At 41.3% G+C, this 18,297-nt stretch overlaps 1 long non-coding RNA gene across 1 annotated transcript in view; it reads left to right on the top strand.

The window, feature by feature from the left end:
* Positions 1–2,830: 2,830 nt before the first annotated feature.
* Positions 2,831–18,297, top strand: part of LOC135176745 (uncharacterized) — a 65,758-nt gene continuing 50,291 nt past the window's right edge. The window contains exon 1 of the long non-coding RNA XR_010302807.1: positions 2,831–2,946. This is a non-coding gene — a long non-coding RNA (uncharacterized LOC135176745). The remainder of the gene's footprint in view (positions 2,947–18,297) is intronic.

The following is an 18,297-nucleotide window of genomic DNA, read 5'->3' as shown; positions in this document are numbered from 1 at the left end:
ATTCCTGCACATTGATGTAAAGAAATTGCATGAGACAAGGGCACATACAGGATATTTATGCCATGGAGTAATCTCTTTTTCTTTTTTCTTTTTTTTTTCTTTCCCCTCTGCTTTCCTAACGGAATTCAGGTTACCAAACATGCAAGAGCCAAGTGTACTAAATCCAAATGAACCCCCACTCTGAGGCACTCCTGAGCTGCTTGTCAAGGTAGCCACAAATACAACTCGCCTCCCAGTATTGCCCTAAATGTAGTCAAAACACTCATCCAAAAAAATTTTAATGAGCAGTCTTGCTATTAAAAAAACACCAAAAACTAACTCAACCCTATGGATAGGTTAAAACATTAAAGTTTGTCAAAATCTATTTCAGGCCTCAGGTTGCCTGTGGAGAGATGACTGTGATGGCTGCCAAACTGATTTGAGGCAAGTTGATGCAGAGGAGGTGACTGCTGGTGCCCGTGTCTGGTGTAGACGACTCTGCTCCTTGGTGAACAGCCCTAAAGCCATAGATTTCATTTGATCTTTGCAAAGGCTAACATCTGTCTGCTGTCATTTTAGTAAGATTGATGACAGGCTGGGATAAGGGAGGAGGAGGGGTAATGCAGCGGGAAGAAGGCTGGTCTCTGCAGCCCTAATGGCTGTGGCCAAGCCTGCTCAGAACTGCTGGCCCTGACAGTTGGCTGTGGCTGTGGCAGTGGCGGGCAGTTGCTCTTGCACTTCTCCAGGAGTAATTGAGCTGGATTGTTACAGCAGAATGCAGGAACATTCTTGGAGATGTAAAGGCAGCATTTTGCACCTTATGTATCTTAATAGATTATTCATTCACAGGCAACACAGAGCGAAATGTTATGACAACCATAAGAACATAGTTTACTGTGGCTGGACAGGGCAGGGTAAAGCTATCAATTTTTTTTTTCCAAAAGTTTCTGAGAGAAACTAACCAATGTGGACATGTAGTTATTTTTATACAAACCCCTGATTTTTGGCAAACTCCTTCCAAGCTGTAGCAGAAAACGCTTACTTCTTTTATTAGTAGCACTGTAGCAGTGCCAAAGTAAAAATCAAATGCTTTCTTCTCACTTGGAAGCTGATGTCTGAGCTAATGTAATAGGAGAATCTTCTACAAAGGACATGTCCCAAGCAAGGCAGCCAGTTGCTGGCTGCAGTATGCAATACACCTTGGGAAAGAAAAGAAAACCAGAGCTTTCATATTTGGGCGGGATGAAGTCCTTGTATTTTTTCTGTGAATGAATGAGTCACTATCAATGCTGAAATTTGATCCCAATGTAAAATCCTAGACATTTGGGTTTCACGAGGCACATGTTTGTATCCAAGAGGGATCTTGGTGCTTCTGAGAAAGAAATGTGGTGTACTGTGGAATAAGTGCATAGTGATAGGGCTACTGCCCTCATAGATTGGGAAGTGAGAAACGTAGCTACAAATCTCAATCCTGGTATTAGATTGGAAAACACTGAAGCAAGGGCTGGAAGCAGCCCTAGATCCTCTTGGGGAGCTGGAGGGGAGATGAATGCACAAGCCTGTAATTTTAACAAGTTGGAATTCAAAATATGCCTGACCTAAAATTCCAGACGGGAATGTGTAGACTTGTAGGAAAGCTCAGTTCCAGCCTCTCCTGCTGAGTTTTACAGGGCCAAGTGCTGATGCCATATGGATTTTAAGCAGACCGACCAGTCACAGCAAAATGGCATTAAGTGAGGGTGGGATTTTCACCAAGGTCAGAGGAAAATGCATTGTAGAGTATGAAAATTAGCTGTATGCTCGTTATTCTTGCTGGTCAGAGTAAAGCAGAATCTCCCACCCAAATGGGAGGGCTAGCTTGGGCCTCACTTGAAATTTGTGCTTGGGTGATCATGGGTGGTGGGATTGATAAAGAGTGAGCCAGAGAGATAAATACACACAGAGAGGAAAATAAGAACAGATAATGGATTGGTGTGAGTTGCAGTGTATTTCCTCCTAGTGATGAAAGGCCAACAGTGAGTTATAGATCTTTCCTTGTGATAAGAGTAGATATTTCTTTCCAAATCATTTATCTATTACATACTGAGATACTATTTAGGTCTGCATCAGTATTAATCTGGATCTTTGCATTTCCAACCCAGTCCTTCAGCAAGTGAAAAGGTGTTGGTAGGGACCATACACCAGCTCCCATGGGTAAGGTATTGGCTTCTGTCACAGGGAGCTGAGAAGGAGGAGAGTGTGTTTACCCTGGAGCCTCAGGTAAAGGTGATATTGCCAGAGTTTAAATCTTTCTTTCTTTGGGTCCCAAATATGTGAGAAGCAATCTTTTTAAGTGTCACCAGATCTTGTTACTGCAGAGGGATCTAATTAACTTAAACAAGAAAAGTTAAACAGGAAGGTGTTTGTATGAAGAAAACAAACCCACCTGACACCTTTGGTGTAGGAAGAGCCTTTGCCTGCTCCAGCGATGCCGGTGCGTTGCATGGGTGCTCTCAGCCCTTTCCCCCCAGCAGTCAAGCCTGGGTAACATTGACACGTTTCAGAGACACAGCCTATGTAGGGACACGTGTGTGAGAGGGGAGAGCCGTCAGGAAAAGAGCAGCATGTTTTTGTCAGCTGAGAGCGGTTGCAGCCGCTGCTCTTACAGTCCCAGAAGTGGCTTTTTAGGATTAGAAAAACATTGTTATTGTTTATTAATTGATATTTATTATTAATTACTATTATTAACAATTCGATTTAGTCAAAGTCTGGTCCTCCACCCCTTTTCCCCGAGGGGCTGAGGTGGAGCCGTGGGGCTGCTGGAATCTTCCAGAACTGTCTGGAAGTGGCTGGCGCCAGTCGTGCCCAGCAGGGGGCAGCTGCTGCCTTCCCTCACAGCCTCGAGCTCCCCGCAGAGCTGCCTCGCCGTGAGAAGATGGCGGAGACGCCGGGGACGGGCACTGAGGTCTTGCGGCTAACGGAGCACAGGTGAGAAGGGACAGAGCCTGCAGCTTGTCACCACAGCAAGCCAGGCTCAGAGTTCAGGGTTTGTGGCTGGCTGGTGCCAGCCAGGGCAGTGGAAGCAAGGGGCAAGCTGGGCCCCATTTCTGTGAGTAGCAGCCCTTTGCCTGCAAAGGCGCCTGCAGGTCAGGGGGACTCTGCTAAGCTGTCCAGTCTATCTTCACCTTCTGTAATCTCAGCTGCAGCCCTTGCTGTCAGGCCTCCCCCCTGTAAACCCTCTGCTTTTGAATCTTAAGAGGAATCTTTACAGTGGTCAGTAAATCCTTGTGTTCACTTGTTCTGTTTTATGAGATTTCGAGTAACACACGGCTCCAGAGATTTGTCACTTGGTGGATCAAACGGCACTAAGGACACAGCAGACCTGGGCTGAGGCGGGGGGAGAAATCAACTCTTTCCATCTTGTTGAAATGAGCTTCAGGTTCAGTACATTAAGGCGCTAATAAGGAAGTCTTGTGTTCCCACAGTGTTCTTAGAGGCATTCTCACACTGGTGACCTGACCTCTTTAATCCTGGCTTTCCTGAAGGAAAAGCGGATCCATCAGGTCTCCTGTATCTAAAGCAGCATGAAAGGAGGTGATGGACCTATTTCTATGCTGGTGTTTCTCAGGTACCTCGAGTAGTCTTGTTCTTTTGGTATTTCTCATTTCCTTGGGAAGGAAAAAAAAAAAAGAAGGACCCTCCCCCCTCTCCCCTAGATGTAAAAGCTCAAATCACTAAAGATGAGAAACAGCAAAAGGAAATAAAGAGGTCATACACTTAAGTTAGCTTGTGATTAAAAAGAAATTAGTGGGGCTATTTTTAATTTGTTTAAATATATTACTTTCTATTAAAAAGGTCTTTATATTTCACTAAGCATGAGATGAAGTATGTCACCAGAGGAAGATTTTTCAGCTTTACTCTTTTAAACAATTAGAAGTCAGAGAAACTTCACTGAAGTCACAGTGTGAAGTAGAAATAGCAGTAAAGTGGAATATTTCCTCTGCAATACGATGTGTGGACTGCCTTCCAGTTGGGTCAGTTTGCAGGACTTCAAGGAAGAACTCTTGCATAACAGGTGCATTTGGCTAGTTGTGAGGTACCACATAGCACTTTAAATATTCATCCTCAGAATACTTCTCAGTCTTGAGAACAAAAATGCTTCATCCCTGTGATCAGATCCAGACTGAGGTGTTTGAGCCCTAGCCCAAGGAGCTGCTGGGGGCTTTCTTTGGGCTGACATACATCTCCTATCTGAGTTGTGCTGCCAGAGCTTAGAGAGTTTTTTCTAGGGTGTGGATATTTTGAGGCTGTAGCTGGCAGAAATTAGAAAGGATAGTTGTAAAGTTTTGCAATGCCAGAAGTCTGTTATGGAGCTCCTTTACTCAATGCATGATCTAAACAGCGTTCTCAAACTTTACATGAGATTGCTTGATTTTGCATTTTTCCTCTGTATTTTAATTTCCAGAGTATCTCTTTCATTAAATGAAATACCTTAAGAGTAAGCATATCAAATGGGTTGATCTCCACAGACCTGTGAGACTATGAGGGGAAATGCACGATAATGTTTTTATAAAAGTAAATAACAGGCTTGGCTAGGAATTTTTCACAAAACTCAGGAACGATGTAAACACCCTCAGTTTCTTGTTTTGTTCCCAGCTGGAAAGTCAGGCTAGAATCACTGAACATTTCACCAAGTCTTGCTAACCTTCTGAGCTGAGTTGTGAGAAATTATTCTTGACATCACATGAGCCAGGCCACAAGGCAGGACTAATGTGATATTTGCTGTTGAAGGTTTCCTAGGAAACATGCTACTTAGAGCACTCAGCCCTCCCTGCCACCCTTCCTGCATCCTCCAGTTTTACCTGTTCCCACAAGTTTTGCAGAGGGCAGTGCTGTCCCCTCTGACCTCTAGACACCCTTAGTGCAGACCTCCCGCTGCAGTGTGATGCTTCGCAGAAGCCCTGCGCAATCAGCTGAGTGGAGGGTGATTTGCAAAGGTTTTGCAGCTCACCCACCTAATTACCTCTTTTTTCTGTGAGTTTTCATTTTCTTTCTCTCTCTTTCCACCCTCACCCCCCATCCCCCTCCCCAGCATTTTGCAGTGAGAGAGGTAGGAGTAATTAGGTTATATACTGCAAGTCTGGGGCTTTAGAGAAGAAAGTTCGAGCCTTCCCAACAGTCTTCCTCTCTCCTGCCAAAAGGAAAGTGGTGGAAAAAGGTTAGGGAAGTAAGCAGATAACTTGCTACAAGACTCCTCATCTTTTGACTGCAGTTTGCAATACAGTAGACGTTATGGTGCATAACCTGTAAGGATTTTTCTGCTGAATGGTGTTTCCCATTGTTTCATCTGGTGACTGTAGATAGTGTCCTTGACACTGGATCCACATAAATGATTTCTGGCATCCAGGCCAAACTTTTCAGCTTGGCCATTTGGAGCAGTAGGATAATTCTCATTGAGGATGAGATGAATATAGTTGGTTCACACATGTTAAATGCAAATCCTGTGGTGGAAACTCATGGTCAGCTTTTTCCAGTGCTATTTTCAGAACTTCCATAAAAGACTACACTGTGATTATATGTATTCATGATATGTATATCATGTATTCAGCTTAAACAATATTGGAATGATGCATTTAGAATTCTTCCTAAAAAAGGACTATGCTTCTGTAAACTGCATCATATTTGTAAAAGAGGGGGGAAAGAAAATCTAGCTTGCTTTTCTTTCTTTCTTTTTAATACATCATTTCATAAGGCTGTGAGAACTGATGTTAGTGCTACACTACACACAGACACACTTCTACATAATCATATGCATTTGCATGCATGCCATACACAAACAACTCTATGGAATCCTGACTTTTCATTGTTACATTTGTCTGCACAGTTTTCAAAGCAAAGAAGCTCAGGGTGTCAAACAGTTGATTTTTTTCTCTCTCTTTCACTGGACTCTGCAGCAAACACAGACAGCAAAATAAAGCATTGTGGGGTTTTAGTATGTATTATTTTTGTGACTTTTAAAAATTTTCCCTTTTTCCTGCCCAACCATTTATAACTACCGATTGTCTCACTCGTCTCCTCCACTGATAAACACGCCTTTTTTAAATTCCATCGTTAAATGTCCCTCATATTGCCAATATTGATTTCCCCAACCCCTTGAAGGCCAAGAGTGTCACCTCCATGATGCTCCCCGCAGCCACTGACTTAGAAAACAGGAGAGCTAAGGTTGCTACAGCCAAACATTGGTTTCCCACATAGTAGGCAAGAAGACAAGTAGCCTTAAGTCACTGGACTGTCTGATTCATTTATCTCTGTGATGCCATTCATTTCACCTTACTGCATGTTTGTGTAGTGAAGCTGTTTGGCCAACATGCCCTGTGGGCCTTGTCTTAGTAATGAAAGTGCAGAGAGTGGAAAAGAAATTCCCTTCTGGATTGTTTAGCTCTATCTTAAGTTTCTGATGGCATCTAAAAGATTGGGCTGGATTTTTGGTGTGCTTTCATATTCAGAAGGGCAGCATCTGCTGGGCCCTGCAAAGGCAGCAGTACTTTGCCTGCATAAATCAGGTGGAATTTGGGTCTTTGTGGCCAGTGAGGAGACCCAGTAATACTCTTCTCATTCTGCTCAAATGCAGAAAGGTTTCTTCCAAACATTAAGACCACAGGACAAATTATGCCAGTCAGTTCAGAGAAACATCAGCTTAGCTGAGAATCTGCAAATAGATCTCAGGTCTGTATCGGTCTCACAGATCAGCCCTTTCATTGTGGAGTTGCACTTTTCTTGCACAAAAGGGAGAGTGGATTTGCAATGACCCCTCTACCTGTGAGATACTGTCATGAAACCACATTGCTTGTAGAAGGCAGAACTTTTCCAAAATCACAATAAAATACTCAATATGTAAGACTTTGGTGGGTCACCCAGACAACTCACTCATTTCCAAAACATTTTAAGAATGTCAGTCCTTGTGGCAACATGTATAATATATGCCAGGGTATATTGTTATCCCCCATTGCCAGCTGAGGTGGGGAGGAAAGGAGATTGCAAAACCACAACTTGAGTTATTGTTGGAGGCAGGACTGGAACTCGGGATTTCCTGAACAGATTACCACCCTTCAATTCTCCCTCTGTTGGTATAATTAACGGTGTCCTGGATCTCTCTTATTCCCATGCAAGGACACATTTGAATACACTTTTCTCTGAAATAATCTATCTATTGTGCACTTCTGGCTATTTAGTGATCTGTTTTCTGCAAATCGTTCACTTGTACACTGTAAATTATGCACAGATGTGGAGGGGTCCATTTGTGACCACAACTTTAATCTCTCTGGATTTTTGAAACTGAATACCTGTAAAACTTTGGGAGTCATATCTTCAAGAAAAGCAATCTTTGGGGCTCTAATATTTTTGTTCTTGGCTGCTAGCCATTCAGATGGATGCCTTACATCCTTGAGATGAACTCAATGCAGTCCTCATTGACCTAGCAAGCCATTTTTCCCCTGATGACAAGCTGGGATCACATCTTGTAATGACTGCTGCAAGATTGTCTTGTTAGGGAAAGGGCTAAGGTGGGATCGTCTTTAATGACAATGAAAGCACCTCATAAAATCTGATTCTTCAGTTTTACAGTCATGGCTCTAGAATTTTAGCCGATGCAGACTTAGTAAATCAGTAAGTCAAAAATTATATCAGTTGAAGTATAATGTTCATGGCAGTCCAAAAACCTGAACATGTAGGTGATTTGGAGGGCATTTTGTTAACTCTTTAATTGGCTGTTTGAGTGCTGGAGGCAGTAGCTAATTGCCTGTAGGTCAGAGTAGTCCTAGAGCTTAGGTAAATGTATATTGTCATATGTCACATTTTCATATGGCTCCTTTGCACAGGTTGGTAAAAATGATTGCTGCATAATTAAAATTAAGACAAGGTGGGAAAAGTGATTCAATTAAACCCCTGAAGCCATAGCACAAATTATCTGAAGTACCAAAAACTAATGAACAGTTAAAACTAGTTTTATCTTTTCACCCTTCATTCTTGAATCCTGAGGGTATTAAAATGGCTGGAGTCTCTTAATGTTCTCAGAGGTAAATTTTTGGGTGGGCAGTGCAAGTATGAGTCAGGACAGAGGAATCCAGGCCTTTTAAAATCACAACACACAGAAACTTTGTTGCCTGGTTGTTTTGAGTTGAAAATAACCAGACCTTAAGCACAAGAGACCTTTTGGTTTCTCCACCAGCCTAGAATTATTTTGAAAACATCTGCAATATTTCACTCTGCATGCAGCAGGCATTATATACCAGGGAGGGTGATGACAGTAAAAATAAATGAGATATGTTGTAACCAAAACATCCCAAGTTTTACATCATACCTTTCACAACCCTAGCAAGCGTCCTGTGCTTTGACTTGAAGGCTAAAGGCATGTGGTAGTTTTACAAATGTCTATTAGTATTAACAAATATGTTCCATTATTAGACAGTGTGCCACTGCCCCAGCCTCCTGGTGCAAGAGGTGAGTTAATATGGCTTATGGAATGTAAAGAGTGCTGCAGGGATAAGCTATGGAAATAAGAGTCCTGGCTAAGCAGGAGGTCTCATTACATTTGGTGGGACAACTTACTAGAGGCCTGAACACGAGTATAAAAGCTGCCTCCCAGCTAAGGCTTTTTATGGTTCCTGTCCTTTCCCAGAGCAATACAACTTCAGGAGATTTAGAGCAACAAGGTCAGATATTGGCTAATTTTGCCTGGCTTTATAATGAGAGCTGAGTGGAAGACTTAAGATATCTCTGTTTCCACTATCATTGTGCTTTTTGACTGATTTCTTTTTGACAGTTGGAAGTTGTGGAGGATTTCAGAGTTGTGCTCTTGCACAGCAGAGGTTTTTTTTCCATGACTTTGCTGATAGCTGTAAACCTCCTTTTCTGGGAGATTTCTTGGCCAAGATTTTGTGTACAGAAAGGACCTGATACACTGAAACTGCACAAACAGCACACCTTAAAAGGAAATAAAAAGTCTTGCTAATCTTCGTTAGAGCAGGTATTGTCATGGAAGAGTTTAAAGGTCCACTAGTAGAGACTATTTCCAGCTGTTAAAGACTGTCAGTGTTGCCCCTCATAGGGGTAGTGTAGATGTATGAAAACAACAGTGTCTTTTCATGCTTCCGCTTCTTGGAATGTTATTCTCACTCTCCATTTGGAAGTAACAGTTAAAAAACCTATTCTTATCCAAAGCTTAATCAGCAGCCTTAAACAGGAATGAATTTATTGTCATAGGTATCATATTAAACTAAGAATTAACTTTATAAAGTCAAGAAAATCCCTGTTGAGGACCGGGATGTTTCAGAGAATAGTAGGTTATGATATCAGCTCACTGAATGAGTCCTTCTTCAATGGGTAAAACATTTGGAGGCAGAAAAAAAAAAAGCTTTCCTGAAGATTTCTGTGTAGTGTGGAGTAGAGAAGAAGAAACTGGAACACAGGAGGTGTTCAAGTCATATGAGGTCTCCACTTTCCCGTGTTTCCTAGTGGAAAAGCAAATAGCCAAACATTGTCAGGAGCATCTTCAAAAATCAGAACAGCAAATGGGCAGATGTGTCTCTGGGTGTTGCAATTTCCCCAACAAATCTTCAGGGTTTTTTTGGTGTGTATTCAGCCTAAACTGCTGGTAATCAGAAACATAATTACTTCTTTTTCTTACCTGAGATTTAAACTTCCACTGCTTATGTGATTAAACAGTGTTTTTCTGTAGTCTTTTCTCTACACCCTTGGCCTGTGGCCACTATGGTGGGTTAGAAACTTCCCCTCCCAGTTGAAATTTAACAGGCTAGCTCGGACGGTTTGGAAAAAAGGTGAGGGTATATTTACAGTAGAGCAAAATTTACAAGCATACATACATAATATATTTACAAGTATTTACAATTATATACAAATTACAAATAATACAAAAATCCAAACTCCCTCCCAGACAAAGAAAACTGCCCAACAGGGACTCAAAGCTACCCCCTCTTTCTCCCTCTACTTTCCCAGACAGAGAAACAAAACAACCAGCAAAATTACATTGTTTTCTCTTAGCCAAGATTAGTAGAAAAGTTGCTAGTGCGGAGTGAGAAAGAAGCCAATAGATCCAGCATCCCAGGCCAGAGTGGCCAAAATTGACATTTTGGCTTTTTATCCTTCTCAGCAAACAAATGAATGATAGACTTCATAATTTTTTTTTTTTACAACCAATGATCTGATTTCTCTCATTAAAATATTCCAATTAGCTTCAAGCCATCACAGCCACCCAAACGACAGGTTAAGTATTGCCAGTGACCGCTGGGTTTTCCTTCCACTACAAGGCAAAAGTGACAATCTGTAGTTGCTTTTATAACTGCAGATCGAGATTTTAGAAGACTACCAGCAAAAAACAGATGAAGCCATAGGCTATTGCAGATTGTACTGAGAGAGCCCTGAAACTCCTCATCTCCATGTAAGAATGCCAGAATAATTCAAGGATGTTTATATATATATATATATATATATACTTTTATAATTGTCAAAGGGCCTTCTACTGAAAAAGAGGACAGATGCTCCCTACAAGCCCCTCTTCTTTCCCAAAGAGAAAAGAAAGGGAACAAGGGAGAGAGACTTACAAGTTGGAAAATGAAAGCTATGAAAATAATAGTAATAATAATAATAAATAATTTTAAAATAGATATTTACAAACATATGCAAACCCAATACTGAATCCACCTCCCTCAACAGCAATTGATCACCACAGGTACTGTGACAGAAGTTCCAGACCAGACCCTATGGCAGACATGGACTGGATTCAGGAGCTAGATTCTAGAATTGAATTCAGGAACTCATGAATTTGGATTGAAAGCAGAATGGACAGAATCCTGTCCTGCACCCAGGTATCCTGTCCTGGGTGCTGGTCACTGAAGAAGTGGAGGAAGTAGAAGCTGATTGTCATGGTTTGGGTGAAGAAGAAGCCAAAGCAGAAGAAGACGCAGAAGCGGAAGAAGAAGAAGAAGGACTCCCTTATCTATGTTTGTATTCTTGTTCTTGTACCTCTCAGCAAGCCTATGAGTGAAGTAGACATAAGCACTGTTATCTAATCCTTCTCACCGAAACATTCTAGCTAGCTTCAAACTAGCACACTGACCCTCTCGATTCCTTAGCTTTATACTGAATATGATGTGTATGGAATGTGGACATTCCCACCACCTCCTGGCACATGTAAGGTGCCCATGAGGCTGAAAAGACCTTTAGGTGTCCAGAAGGGGACAAAGTTAGTACTGATCATCATGCAAAAAAAGGTTAGGCATGAGTAGTGGAACTTGCTGGATTTCTTTAGATAAGTTCATGACTTTATTTTCCTTCCTAAAGTTTGGGGGTTTTCTGTTTTGTTTTGTTTTAGTAAAATAAATTCCAGCTCACAAGATAGCACTACACAAATAAATACCTACAGTCTTGTAGTATTTTTGGTGGTTCATAATTAACCTTGATAATCCAAAGGATGGAGGCTAGCATATGTCATGGGTGGAGTCTGGAATAACAAGCATCTTTGTGTCTATTTACATATGACAGATTTCTCTAGTCAGATGCAGGCTAGGCTGAGTTTAGCCATCTTGGCCTTGATATTATCCATGTGGCTAAAATTGCCAGTCCATTTACCCTGGAAATTATTGCAGTGCTGCACTGCCAAATGTGCAGTTGTATTGTTCCTGCACTTCATGCTGTTGTGTTCTGAGTTAAATGTACCTCTGAGTTTTAAGCAAATCTAGATTGAGTGTTTTTCTTTTAAAGGGAATTACCTGGGAAGGAATCTTAGAGTGTTCTTCCAGAAACTACCGATAATCTTTATCATTTACTTCTACAATCATGAAATCAGAATAGAGTCTTAGAATCGTTTTGGTTGGAAAGACCATTGGTTAAGATCATTGTGTCCAACCATTATCAAACTCTGCTAAACCTTGTCCCTTAGCACCACATCTACAAGTCTTTTAAACACCTTCAGGAATGATGATTCAGCCATCTCCCTGGAGACTCTATTCCAATGTTTCCTAACCCTTTCTGTGAAGAAGTTTCCTCTAATGTCCAACCTAAACCTTCCCTGGTACAACTTGAGGCTATTTACTATTGTCCTATCTTTTGTTACTAGACAGTGGAGACCAATATACCCACCTTGCTACAACCTCCTTTCAGGCAGGTGTAGCAAGCAAGAAGGTCTCCTTCGTCTCCCTTTTCTTCAGATTAAACAACCCCAGTTCCCTCATCCACTCCTCATAAGTCTTGTTCTCCAGACCCTTCACCAGCTTTGTTACTCTTCCCTGGACCCACTCCAGTACCTCAGTGTATCTTTTTGTGAGGGCTCTAAAACTGAACATAGTACTCAAGGTGTGGCCTCACTGGTGCTGAGTACAGGAGGACAATCACATCCCAGGTCCTGCTTCTTGTCCTGTTCCTGATACAGGCAGAGAGGCTCATATTCAGCTGTTTCTCAACACCTCTGAGTCTTTCTCTTCTGGGCAGCTTTTCAGTCACTCTTCACCATGCCTGTAGTCTTGCATTAGGTTGTTCCTACCTTCAAGCAGATCAGCACTCCCTCCCAGCTTAGCATCCATTGCAAACTTACTGAGGGTGCACTCAATCCCCTCCTTCAGATCACTGATTAAAATATTAAAGAAAACTGGCCCAAATACTAAGCCCTGGGGAGCATTGCTTCTGATCTGCTGCCAACTGGATGTAACTCCATTCACCACCATTCTTTGGGCCTGGCCATTCAGCCAGCTTTTTACCTAGTGAAGTATCCACCCATCCAAGCCATGAGCAGACAGATACTCCAGGAGGGTGCTGCAAGACATAGAGTCAAATGCTTTACTGAGTCCACAGCCTTTCCTTCACTACTAAGCAGGTCATATTGTCATAGAAGACCAGGTTCATGAAACAGGACCTGCCCTTCATGAACCCATGCTGACTGGGCACGATCACCTTGTTGTCCTGCCTGTGCTGCACAATGGCACTCAGAATGACATCATGACTTTTCCTGGCGTTGAGGTCAGACTGATAGGTCTGTAGCTCCCCAGATCCTTCTGGACCTTTTTGTAAATGAGCATCACATCTGTCAATCTCCAGTCCACTGGGACCTTCTCTTTTAGCCAGGACTACTAGTAAATGATGGAAAGTGTCTTTCTTGGTGAGCACTTCCACCAGCGCTCTCAGTAGCCTTGGGTGTGTACCATCCAGTCCCATGGACTGTGTATGACTTAATGGATAAGAAGGATGTAAAAAGACATGTGTAAGAATGAAGATGGTGCATCACTTGAATTTATAGTGGAGAATCTGCTTTAGTGAAGGCTAGAGTAGAAGCTTGAGTAGAAGTTAGAAAATCATATTTTTTTCTGCACACAGCCCAGAGATCATTGACTAACCCAAATGTGTGAGCAATAAAACATGCATACTATTTAGACCTTATATAGGTGCTGAAGATAAGCCTATCAGTATCATGGCAGTGCAAGTTCTCCTGTCTTTATCTACAGCAATAACCATTTGCTTGTAAATGCATCTAGAGAAACCTTGATATACTAAAATAACCTGTTTTAAGTCATCTGATTATTGAGACTGATTGGCCTGGGAATTGTGTGGATCCCTCTTTAAAGAGGGTGAACATGCACAGTTGCTCCTGAAGAGCAGCTGTTTGAGGCAGCTCTTCTTCTCAAAAGCTGTCAGCATCTATGTGGTCAAGAAGCATCTCCAGATAGGGAGGAAATGCTCATTTTCCAATTACCTCTTGTTTAAGGAACAGACCTGAAAAAAGTGATCCCTGCATTAGGAAAACTGCTGCAAATGACAAATTAGTCACTGTTGTTCCCAAAGCAGAGACTTTGTTAGGGTCACCCATTTGCAGTAAGAGTTTTCATACCATTTCATATGGAGATACTCTTATGTCTCCTTGGGGAATGACTCTTCTTTATGGTAGAGTAAGGAAGGATTAAAGTGTAAACACTCTTAGGAAGGAAGCAGGCTATCAGCCATTACTGGAAAACAGCACTGCCTGTCAGGAAGAAACTGTTCTCTTACAAACCACACATTGCACTGTGCACTCACAAGGAAAAAGTTGAGCATAGTATACAACTTGAACACAGAGAAGAAATGTCTTTTATTATTTGCTTTATGGAAGAGAACAGAGACTTGGCTGTAGATGACTGTTTTTACTATTACCAAGAACAAAACTTCCATTTCCCAAGTGAACTTGCAGGGAACAGCTCAGTTTCCTTCAATAACTACTGAATCTTTGTAACATGGTCAGTTCTTCTTATGACACGCATGAGAAGAAAACCAAGAAATGTAGTATGTCTGTCCAGAGACTTCACGCTCTTAGGATTTCAACAAACAAATGTGGGGTGAGATTTCTGTTTATCACAAACCTGAATGTGCTTGTGCTCTCAAATGGCTCTCGATGACTACCTGCACGTGAAGCCTCAAATACTGTTCAGAGTGAACATGGTGCTATCTTGCAAACCAAAATAATTACCCTGCTGCTCTTTTTCGTAGATTATCATAGAATACTTTAGATTGGAAAAGACCTTTAAGGTGATTGAGTGCAACGGAAATTCAGTCTTGGTCATGGAAATGGACATCCAGAGTGCATATGTCCAAGTCCGGTTGAAGCATAATAAATGGCAGCTGAAAAATAATGTGCTTATTCACCTTATTTTCTTCCTGTTCTCCTTCGTCCCTTTCCCAGCACAAAAGCAATTTTTAGCCTCTTTTTCCCCTCCATCTGGTGTTTATCTCCTTCCCCTTTTTTTGCAACCCACAAATGTTTGCTGCTGCCTTGGACCCTGAATGCTGTCTGATAAACAATAGCTAATCTCAATGGAGCATGTCTGCTCTGCTGGCCATGCAGCAGGAAGTGGTGGTTTCCCTCCTGAGCACTGTGGTGAGGGAAGGCAGCAAGGACCCACTCACTGTCTTCTCTTTAAACCCTCCTTCTTCATACCTACAACCAGGGTGAGTCCTGGGCACGGGAGAGATGCTCTTGGAGCAAAGGTGATTAGAGGAAGTTAACAATGAAAAATGTGATAGCTCTGACAGAAGGTAGGTAGGTACATAGATAGATTATTCTTATTTTTTACTTGAGTAACTTGAATTTTCAGTAGCTTTGGTTTTTTTTTTTTTTTTGTTTTTTTTTTTTTTTTTTTTTTGTTTCCTTTGTTTTTATCTTAGTTGGCTGAAGGTAAATACCTGCAGTTTGAGCAATACCACTTTGTTACAAATGGACACCTGGTATTTATTTCTAGAATGAAACACTCCACACACTCTTCCAGCCCCAATGTGAGTGTTCTTTCTAAAATTTTCTTTCTAAAAGTAAACCTCTTCATAACAGTCATTGCTGATCTGTTTGCAGCAAACGAACACAAAAGGGTTATACATGCAGCCAAAGATAGAAATCAAAAGAAATTGTCTCCAAAACGTTTGGCACTATTTGCTCATCTTTGGAATATACATTCTGTTCCTTTTCCTAAAATACTGTATTTTTATTCTTTTTTAATATAGCTGTCCGAGCTGGTATTTCTGCTGCTCTGTCTCTAACCTTACAGTGGCACCTCTAAACCAACAGTGGCACCAGATTATGAGTCGATACTTATAGAAATGATATTATATCATTCTTTAAAATGCCCATCCTGAAAAGCAAAATCTGCAGAATTTATAGGACTAAGAGGCTTCCTCCGAGAGGCAGGAACTATTTTAACTTGTTATTTTTAGAGCTCTGCAAATCACATATTTTTCTCTGGACTGGCAATAGAAAAAAAAACAAACTGAAATTGTAATGAGTTTTAAAAAAAAGCATCCTTCACAAGGTTTTTTTTTTTTTTCCTATAGAATGGAAAGTTGAAGTAAGTCATTTCAGGGCAAATAAGATGCTTCATTTTAATATCAATTTTTTTTTTTTTTTAAGTTTCCTCTCTAAAAAAAGACTAAACATTAAATGGTCTATTATAGGCTGGCTGCCTATGTAAACTGCATGGGGCTTCCTGGTCAAGACACCTGTCCTGGTGCGTGGATGTTTCCACCGTTGGCTAATCCTCTCTGAACATGAGTAACCATGTGCCTGCAAGCCTGTGAAGTTTGCTCCCACCTCCACCAAGCACTACAAGCTGTGCAAAACTTAACTAAGAAATTAAATTATCTGCAATATTCCAAAGGAATGATGCTGAAATCTCCAGTGATCACTAGCATTATCCTCAGCATCATTTCTTAAATTTCCCTATTAAGTCAATATCCAGGGATGGGAAGGTGCTAGTGCTGTGATGAGATATGTGTGGAGCCCCACCACACCCTGGGCAGGTGGTGGATGACCCACCTATTGGGCACCTGTGCCAGGATGCTGCCCTCACATCTATCCTGTTCTCTGCCAACCAGTGTGTGGCTAAGTTATGGAACAGCTGTTTTCAATGAGGAGATGGTGCTGTAAGCAGCAAACAGCTCTAAAAGTTTCTGTTACTCAGGAGGCTTGAATCCTGACTTCATTTTTATGGGAAAGACTTTGAAGAGGGGCCAAATTTGTAATAATTAGCCACCAATTATTACAGCAGGGAAGAGGGGATAGGCAGGGGTAATGGAGGTGCAATAATTCCATGTGGATTAAGGAGAAACTCACATCAAATATAGCACAAAAGAACAGTTACCAGGATTTGCTTTGGCTAATGCAGGATTTGTAAGCAGGAATACAGATCACTAGAGACAGGTCTAACAAATTAAAACAGTCACAGGAGTTTCTTCTTTATGGCTAAGCGAAAGGACTGCACCACATCAGGTAAATGCGGCCTTGCCTTGTCTTTTTCGTGCTGTGCTGTGCTTTGCTGTGCCATAGCTGTGTCACTGTTTCTGGCAGGATGGCATATACTAGTGGGAGAGAGAAAGCACAGACATAGGAGCCCCTGACACTGCCAAGTATTTCCTTGAAGCCATGAATGCAGACTGGATTTGGGTCTGGCTTTTCATTTTTATTTTTGCTTTGAAGGATCTTGGAGGGAAAGAGAACTGTAGTTCCCTCAGTGAGAGAGACAGCAGCAGATTGGGTGCCTCCGCGGCACTGGAGATGTTGCCAGCTGCAAAAGCAGTTATGGGGCAATGGAGGAAGATGTTTATGATTGTAAAGAGGGGCATGAAATATAAAGAAGCCTAGATGATCAATGGAGATTGACATGATACTCTGCAAGATGAAATTATGTTTCTTAGGTATCTGATAGGCAACAAGTTTAGTGTTTTCCTGCACAGTGATTTGGACTTGTGGAGCAGTGTCAGAGAGCACCTTCACTTGCCAGACACTGCTTACAAGCAGATGTCTCAGAAGATAGTCCTGATACTTGATTCCAGCTCAAGAAATGACTGCTTCAGTATTTTTTGTCAATAAATAATAGCAATGCTTCTATTTCCCCTTCCTTCCTTCCTTCCTTCCTTCCTTCCTTCCTTCCTTCCTTCCTTCCTTCCTTCCTTCCTTCCTTCCTTCCTTCCTTCCTTCCTTCCTTCCAACTTCTTTTTCCAGTGCTCTCACTTTCAAAACTTTTTCCTCAGAGTGGTTCAACCTGTAATTTAAAGAGTTTTTATTTAATTACATTTTTCAAACTTCCCTCTCTAAATTACTTTTTTTTTTTTTTAATTAACACCCAAATATGCTACTATTTGGAGCACAAACAGACAGAGATTACAATTAACAGAATAATTACACTCTTTTTGTCAGTGTAACCTCGTGGTACAGAAAGTATTACAAATCCATTTTAAAACATATTAAATGTTCTTATTAATGAGGATAATAGAGAACAAGTACCAGCAAACTAAATATTGTTAATGATTTTGAGCTATTAAATTCATTACCATTTCCTTTCATAATAAAGTGGTTACTTGCTAATTAGACCTTTTTTAACTCATCATTATTGAATTCATTACATTGTGTGCAGTTAACTCTTAAAGATCTGCCTGAGTATATAGATTCAACTGAAAAACAAGTTCAACAGCATATGAGGCTGATATGCTGTTTGCAATCCTGCTTGTATTTCTGACAGTAGCTCCATGTTCTGTTCTTCTGGTACATTTTCTTGACACATCATGCCTAGCAGCTTCTTAGCTGTCACAGTAGCTCCAGCAACATGTACAATGGAAACATACTGTATTCATTTCATTTAATAGCATTTAATGTTAAAAATAATGTAGAACCAACTTGTTTGGCCAGGGAAAAAAATATCCATCAGCACACTAAATGGTTGATGTCAAAAAGCTGCTCTTCTCCAAGCTCAATCTGCTGGGATTTGGGATGATTCATCTTGTTCCCCTCTGGAGACAGGTGAGCTTTTGCCCACCTGA

Source organism: Pogoniulus pusillus, chromosome 7, assembly GCF_015220805.1.
Source record: "Pogoniulus pusillus isolate bPogPus1 chromosome 7, bPogPus1.pri, whole genome shotgun sequence".
Lineage (NCBI taxonomy): Eukaryota > Metazoa > Chordata > Aves > Piciformes > Lybiidae > Pogoniulus > Pogoniulus pusillus.
This window is presented reverse-complemented; position numbering and strand designations above follow the sequence as displayed.